The sequence below is a fragment of the Macadamia integrifolia genome, chromosome 10 (genome assembly GCF_013358625.1).
Source record: "Macadamia integrifolia cultivar HAES 741 chromosome 10, SCU_Mint_v3, whole genome shotgun sequence".
NCBI lineage: Eukaryota > Viridiplantae > Streptophyta > Magnoliopsida > Proteales > Proteaceae > Macadamia > Macadamia integrifolia.
The window spans coordinates 30,914,335-30,923,324 of NC_056566.1; positions in this window are offsets into that span (position 1 = coordinate 30,914,335).

Consider the following 8,990-nt stretch of genomic DNA (forward strand, 5'->3'; position numbering starts at 1 on the left):
AAACTCCATAAGAGGTATATATTCTTCCCAACTGCCACTCATCTCCATTGTACATGCCCTGAGCATGTCCTCTAATATCTGTATGGTTCGCTCCAACTGACCATCAGTCTGTGGGTGGAAAGCAGTACTCAAATTCAACTATGATCCCAAGGCACGTTGGAAGCTTTTCCAAAATCTGGAAGTGAACCTTGGGTCCCTATCTGAAACAATGCTCACTGGCACTCCATGTAAGCGCACTATGTTGTCCATGTAAAGTTGTGCTAGTTTGGCCATAGAGAACTTGGTCTTGATGGGAATGAAATGAGCAGTCTTGGTAAGCTGATCAACGATCACCCATATCGCGTCCATTCCCTTAGGTGTACATGGTAATCCGGTGATGAAGTCCATTGTAATCCTCTCCCACTTCCATTCTGGTACTAGGATTGGTTGAAGAGTACCATAAGGTCGATGCCTCGCAGCTTTTACTTTCTGGCATGTGAGACAAGTCGCCACATACAGAGCTATTGTGACTTTCATGCTTGGCCACCAGTAATTTTTTTTGAGGTCTTTGTACATCTTGGTACTTCTTGGGTGAAGTGAGTACTCGGAGCTATGTACTTCTTGCACTATCTTATCTTGTATATCCAAATCATCGGGTACACACAGTCTGCCTCGAAACATCAATGCCCCATCACTGGCTAGAACAAAATCTGGGTCATTTATTGTTTGATCTTGAACCTTAACTCTGATCCGCTGCAATTTAAGATCCAAAGGTTGTTTCATTATTACCTCTTGCCTGATAGCCGGATGCACCTGTAGAGCCGTCAAGGATACAGTCAACCATTTAAGGTTTTCTGGTTGACGTTCCAATTCTAAAGTTTCTCCTTCATACAAGAGGGCTTCATCCATTAGCATCGTCTCTTGCACGAGTGGTAGGCTGACTGCTAAGCATGAGAGTGACACAGTCTGTGCCTTCCGACTCAATGCATCTGCTACTACATTTGCCTTGCCGGGATGATACTGAATGTCACAGTCATAATCCTTCATGAGCTCAAGCCATCTCCTCTGTCTCATGTTCAGATCTTTCTGGGTGAAGAAGTACTTCAGGCTTTTGTGATCACTGTATATCTCACACTTCTCCCCATACAAATAATGTCGCCAAGTCTTAAGGGCAAAAATGACTGCGGCTAGGTCTAAATCATGAGTGGGGTAGTTCTTCTCATACTCCTTTAGTTGTCGGGATGCATACGCTATTACTTTACCGCGTTGCATGAGAACGCAACCCAAACCAACTTTAGAAGCATCAGTGTAGACTGTCATTCCACCTGTGCCTTCAGGGATGGTCAACACAGGGGCCGACACCAACCTCTTCTTCAATTCCTGGAAACTCCTCTCACATTCCTCTGCCCAATCGAATTTCACACCCTCTTTGGTTAATTTAGTCATTGGTGCTGAGATTCGGGCGAAATTCTCGATGAAACGCCGGTAGTATCCAGCCAAACCCAAGAAGCTTCTAAGTTCAGTGACATTCTTGGGGCTTTCCCATTCCACTACTGCTTTCACGTTATCAGGATCTACTTCGATTCCGGCTTTAGACACTGCGTGCCCCAGGAACCCAACTTGTTCAAGCCAGAATTCACATTTGCTGTACTTGGCAAACAACTGTTGTTCTCTCAACCTCTGTAACACCATTCTCAAGTGTTGAGTGTGCTCCTCTTCGGTCTTGGAGTAGATCAAGATGTCATCAATAAAAACATTTACCCATTTATCGAGCACATCCTGAAATACTCGATTCATTAGATCCATGAATGCTGCTGGTGCATTGGTTAACCCGAAAGATAACACCAAGAACTCATAGTGACCATACCGAGTCCTAAATGCTGTCTTGGGTATGTTGCTGCTCTTTATCTTGAGCTGATAATAGCCGGACCGAAGGTCTATCTTTGAAAATACTCTGGCTCCCTGCAACTGATCAAATAGATCATCAATGTGTGGCAATGGATACCGGTTCTTAATGGTTAGCTTATTTAATTCCCGATAATCGATGCACATACGCAAGCTACCATCTTTCTTCTTGACAAACAGCACTGGGGCACCCCAAGGTGAAACACTTGGGCGAATAAACCCCTTTTCCAATAGTTCCTGCAACTGCATCTGCAACTCCTTCAATTCAGCTGGTGCCATCCTGTATGGAGCCTTAGATACTAGAGCTGCTCCAGGAGTCAAATCTATGGCAAACTCCAACTCTCTATCAGGTGGTAAATGCATCAGATCATCTAGGAAAACGTCGGGAAACTCTTTAACGACCTTTACCTCTTCTAGAAGTGTAATCCTTGCATTAACATCAAGTACCGATACTAAGTAACCCTGACATCCATTTTCTAGCAATTTTACCGCTTGAAGAGCGGAGACAAGACCTTCTTCACCCGTTTCATTTTATCTGCTCGGTATACCAATTCTTTCCCTTCGTCATCTATCACCCTAATTAGCTTTTTAGCACACATCACATTAGCTTGATGAGCCGACAACCAATCCATACCCAGTATAATATCAAAATTCTGCATATTGAACTTAATGAGTTGTGCCTCAAAATTCTTCCCACTAATCTCCACTGGGCACGGCCCATACACCTCCTTCAACTGTGTAACTTTACCCGTAGGCATACTAACAATCATTCCGTGATCCAGGATCCTGGGTGACATCCCAAGTTTCTCTGCAAATCTCTCAGATGCGAATGAATGAGTAGCTCCTGAATCGAATAAAACATAGGCTGGTATACCTGATATGGGTAGGATACCTAGTGTAACAAGGCATATAATTTCAGCAGGTCATCAATATTAATCATAATGAATTTCTTAATTTAAAATGTACCTGCTACTACTTCTGTACTGGCCTCAGCTTCCTCAGCTGATAGAGCATACATCATTCCCTGCGATTGATTACCCCGAGCTAAGGGAGGTCGGTATGCAGAGGGCTGGCTGGAGGGCAAGGCTGGTCTGACCCGACAGTCTTTTGCATAATGCCCATATGAATGGCAATTAAAGCAACGAATCTAAGATGTCGGAACTGGGGCGGGGCCCCTCTGCACTTGACCTGTTGAAGATGGAGGTCGAGGTGGCCTTGGAGCTGTAGGTGCCGCACCAGTGTTCGGGCGAAAAGAGGTGGAACCCGAACCACCAGCTGGTCTAGGAGGGTAGCCAGATGGCCTATAGGGCTGCCTATACATAGGTTCAGAACTGTACGATCCGCGGTATGCCTTGGAGGAGTTTCTCATATTCGGAAATGGGTTTGTTCTCTTCCACAGTCCGGGGGTGAGGGACTGTTCTCCCCTTTGCTTATCCTCTATGGTCTTGGCCTTCTACACAATCTGGCCATAGTCAGTCAAATCCAAGACCTCAAGTACAGACCCAATGGATGCTTTTAGGCCTTTTAGGAATCTCGCAGCCTTCTCTTCAGTTGTCCTCATATGCCTTGGGGCAAAATGGAACAAACTCTCGAATTGTTGTTGGCACTCAAGGACAGTCTTACCTCCTTGAGTTAAAGCCATAAACTCAGTCTCCTTGCGGTCTCTGAAGCTGCGCGGATAATGGTTGTCCAAGAACAACTAATTGAACTGTTCCCAAGTGGGTTCTGGATGGGTAGCCAGCAATATGGGCTTGGAGGCTTGCCACCAAGAATTTGCCTCCTTCTTGAGTTGCAACCCAGCACAAATGAGTTTCTGTGCCTCCGTGCACTCAAGCACCTCAAATATTTTCTCTAGTTCTTGGATCCATTGGTCCGGTTCCAGAGGATCACTCCCCACCTTAGAGAATACAGGTGGTAAGTTCCTCTTGAATGACTCCACTACCTTTGACGTATTGTTCGTCGATGGGAAGTTAGGAGCATAAGCTGGATAGTAAGAGTATGGAGGAGGCACTCCATACTGAGGAATACCGAATGGTGGAATTGGAGGTGTACCCCCCACTTGTGGTCCCGTTCCCGACCCTACAGGCGGGTCCTGTGGAGTGAGTACCCGGGGAGGTTGACCCGATTGAGAAAGGTCCAATTGTTGCTGAATATCAGTCATAAATGCTTGCTGTTGCTGAAGCATTTGTTACTGAAAATCCTGTTGTAACTGCTGAATTATGGTAGCAACATCTCCCGGAGTAATGACTGGTGGAGGGTCCGAGAGTGTAGTCATAGGTGGGTCCCCATGTGCCCCACCCTGACCAAGGGTCTCTGGAGGTGGTGGAGGTGAGGTTTGCCCTACCGAGCGGGACCCCCTGGGATTCAGTGGTCGATCGACCGGACGACGACCACGCGAGGTACCTCGGGCATTGCTACCGGATCTTGTACGTACCATCGTATCCCTATACCTGGAACATATCACACACTATATTGTTTAAACACCGTAGAATTGATTTCGGCACACAATTATATGCCATCACATAAGGTATTGTAGTGTATGATAGTTTGCAATTAACCGCAACTTAATTCCAAGATATAGGGCCAATGCCCCAACAGATATGTTAATGGTCCCACTTGACCATAACACATTAATATAGGAATAATAATAATAATAATAATCAATATAATCATGTTAGAGAAAAAAAATTCAAAATTTTTCCAATCTTCACAACCGGTGGGCTGTACCGACGGGTAGGGTCCCGTCGGTCGGCCGCCGGTCCCAGCATCTCAAACCAGCGGGTGACACCGGCGGGCAGGGGGGCCCGTCGGTCGGCCCGTCGGTCCTGGCCGAGTAAAATCTCGAACAGGGCCCTACAGGCCCTGTTCTGTCTTACTTCCTTCCCTTCCTCTTTCTCTCTCTCCCTCTCTTCCTTGGGCGATCTTGGAGGTCTCCTCGGCGCTTCCACTCGTGGTTCCACTCATCAACTCAGCGCTTTTAAGAAAATTCAACTCCCCTACTTCCAAGTAAGTCTCTTCTTCACCTTTCTCAGAATTTCCTCTTGGGGAGTAAAAATGCAGGTGTAGACTTTAATCTAGGCTTTCTTTCCACATTTCTTTCCATAGAATAACATTTCCATGTGATTGTGATGTTTCTCTTGTGATCATTCCTAGTTTATTAGGATTTATCTCCTCATTTGGAGAAAAACCCCAAATCGTGCCCTAGTTTTCCAAAATTGGGGATTTCTTCAATTCTCGTTCTTTTTCTCCAATTAATGATTCATTTGTGATGCATTATACTTGATTTGTGCTTAACATGCTATAGAATTCGTGAAATGTCTCTTTTTCTTGGAATCCTCATGTCTCCCCATGAAAAACCCCTCTTTTGTATTGGGTTTCCTTAATTTCCATCACATACTTGGTATTTGTGGACCTCCACAGTCTATTTGGGTACGTTTTTGTACATTCATGATCCCGCTACCATGGCATTTCGTCTTAGACCTATGGTTTCAAGTTGTACTCCATTGTGATTGAATTTGCGCATTGGAATCGAATCCTCTCATGTTAAATATGCTCTTTGCTGTCGTTTTGCTGTTTTATCATGTCTCCGCTTTGTCACTTACCGTGCATCATGTCCATAGGCTCCCTATCACTTCTAGCTTGTCGCCTTTTCCATTTTACGAGAATTTGGGTTTTGGGGCTTCCCTTTACTGCTATCATTTTCCTTTCTTTACTCACCCCACTTTCTTTTCTTCTTGCCAGGATGTCATCTCGCACTGGCAAGGGACCCTCTTCCTCTGGCGTTTGACGTAAGACTATCGCTTCTAAGCGGAAGAGTGCGGAAACCAGCTCTTCAGCCCCCCGCACAGGGAGACCCGGACCTGCCCGGTCGGACCGTTCGGACTATGACGAGGAGCTCTTCCATAGTGCAGAGGCAGCAGCCAACTGGCCAATTTTCCTGAAGAGGTCAGTGATGATGGAGAAGACCGTGGTAGTCGACGACTTCCACAAGGCTCGGCTTCAGGAGAGGTTCTCAGCACTGGGCTGGGAGTTTATCCTCCACGTAGACCGTCCATGCTACGAGTAGCTAGTCCGTCGGTTCTACTGCAACTTGGACGTTTCTCATCCATACGGGGAGTACACCATTGTTAGCTTGGTGAAGGGGGTAGACATCCAGCTGACTATGGATACCTTGGCCAGCATCTTGGGCATATCAGTAGCTGGGCACCGATACTACAATCCTCCCAAGAGTAAGCCTCTGGGACCATTCATGAGTTTGGAGACGCCGGACTTCATCTACGAGACCATCTGCAGCAGCAGTACCCATCCGGAGTCTGAGATATCCTTCTACCCCGAGGTTCGTTTATTATCCCATTTGGTCTAGTTCAACCTGCTCCCCAGAGGAGGTCACCGGAACCAGGTGGGTTTTATGGCAGCCTTCATCGCGTTCTGCATCTACACAGCCGTAGAGGGAGGTGTCGAGCATTTGTGCCTGCCATACATCATTCTCAAGACGATGGAGCACCACACTTCCCACCCTGAGGATGGAGGATTCCCCTATGGCAGGATCCTCACTAGGATCTTCGAGTTCTTCGGGGTGGGCCTGAGTGGCGAGGAGGGGAAGACTCCGGCTGATAGGTTCGACAGGAGTAACCTCCTGAGGATGGGTCTCCATACCCTCATGGATACACCTCCGAGAGCAAGAGTTCAGAGAGGTAGGGACAGGAGGGCTACCCCTATGGAGGATGTCCACATGGACGAGTCCAGCGGGGATGATGAGGGCTATGTTCCTCAGGATGAGGAGGATGACCTGGTGGGTGGTGAAATCCCTGAGGAGGCGCCTCAAGAGTCGAGAGGTCCCAATCCTGGTTCCTTCAGAGCTGCAGCCGCACAGCAGAGAGCCCCACCACCTGAGGGTGGTGCGTATGATTTTGAGGGCATGATGTCCACCATGCGGGCCCTGCAGGATGGCCAAGTTCAGTTACTGAGAAGGCTAGACGAGAGTGCTTCCAGGGAGGAACGCATCCTGGAGAGGCAGGCTACTTTAGAGAAGTCCTTTCTCCAACTGGGCCAGGACTTGAGCACCACGGCCAACGCCATGTCAGCAGATTTTGGTCGACTACGGAGGGCAGTACGGTTGGTGAACGTGAGGTTTGACTAGTACGACCATCGCCTCGACGTCAACTCTAGACCTCCGACGAACGTGGTGATCATTGATGACGACAACGATGACCAGTGAGGGCTTAGCTCGCCCACACCAGCTTTTTATCTATTTTCCTTTTTTGTGGACCTTGTTGTATATTTCATTTCTTCTTATTCATTGTATTTGCACTGTAACTGAATTCATTTGTGGAATAATATATTTTGATAGTGATTTTTGTGGTGAAATCATATGTTGAACACTTGTGTAGTTTAGTTGTGGTGTATTTTGCTACTTTTGATCATTGTTATATCATATTATCTATTGTTTATCAGGTGTTTGTGTGTAAATTTTTGGAAATCCCATTTTACACCGTTATGTTGTCGAAATTTTGTCAAACTAGTACCCGATAGGTTATAACATCAACATATTTACCTTTTATCTACTCTCACGCATGCCATGAATGCAACATCTAATGCAACCCTTTTTAATACTTCATTCTTTGGCTTTTACTCTTTAAAGCTTTTACATTAACCAAACCCCATTTCCCTATTATAGAGTCTACAGGATTCTAATGGTATGCTGTGAGTGGAGCAGAGCATCACGCTCTGATACCACCGTTTGTCACACCCCGTTCACACTGAACCAGGCTAGTGACCGGGTTAACACCGGTTAACCCAAACCTGCCAGGATCATCTGATACAGTATTCCACCACAACATACACACAACTAATATAAGCTCATCAGATCAGCGGAAGACTAAGTTTTCCTGTGAATGTTCCCATAATACTTGATACCCGAATTATGATACAATAGTTATATACATATGGGCCCGAAGGCATGATATTTACACAATAAAAGTACAATTCATATATCAAGTACATAAAGGAAACCATCAAAATAATCAGAGTACACAGCTCGGCTCGGTATCAAAGGCTAGAGCTCAGCTCGGCATCAAGGGTTGAGCCTAGCTCGGCATCATATGGTAGAGCTCAGCTCGGCCTCAGAAGTGGAGCTGAGCTCGGCATCAGAAACTGCGGTCCCGCAGTACAACTCTCGCACGAGCAGTCAATGCCATACTCTAACTCCTCAGGGGCCCACCAGTCCTCTTCAGGGAACTCGACTGTGGGACCCACCCCGTGCTCCTCAGATGTATGACTTGCAAAATCATCTAAAAAAAGGGTACCTACGGGATGAGCTCACTAGCTCAGTAAGTGGTAAGGTGGACCACACAGCAGTCCACACATCAAAACACAATCATATGCACTACATGCCATGCAATACATTTTAAATCACATCCACCTAAGCAACATTACTAAGTCTTTGGTTTAGTGCTACTACAGCCACAGTGCGCGTATACTTCGGGTACGAGCTGCGAACTCCATCCAGCGATACGCCCATAGGGCTGTCAGAGAAGGCCCACTGTGAGTACTCGGAAAAGTAAAAACATGCCGACCACTGGCTCTCAACAAAAATGTAAATGACTGAAATTGAAGGTGCTGACTCCAGCAATTTAAAAGCAGTACGATTGGCCCTCTTGAATATACCACCGGGGTTGCCGACTGTCCTAATGACCCGCTGGGCGTTATGTTTAACTGCCACAGTGACCCGACAACCGCGACCACTGCTTCCCCCCAAATGATAACCCAACACCTTAACCCCTGTTGGGAAGGGTCGTAGCACGGGACGGTGAAAATCCTAAACCGCATGCTCCTATATGACAATAGTACGATTGCATAGTGCCACCGCGTCCCATACCACGGGCCACCAATGCACTCGTTTCCAAGCCGACTATGGCATCTAGTCTATTAATGCATTATGCACCATGATGTCACATTCATCACATAAGCATCTCATCACTTGGCATTTAGAAAGTAACATAACACACATGCATAACAATGTGAGGATGACTAATCTACATAGCATTTTCATGATGGCATGACTAGACTAGATACAATTAAATGAATGCCAAACAATGCCTTGAAAC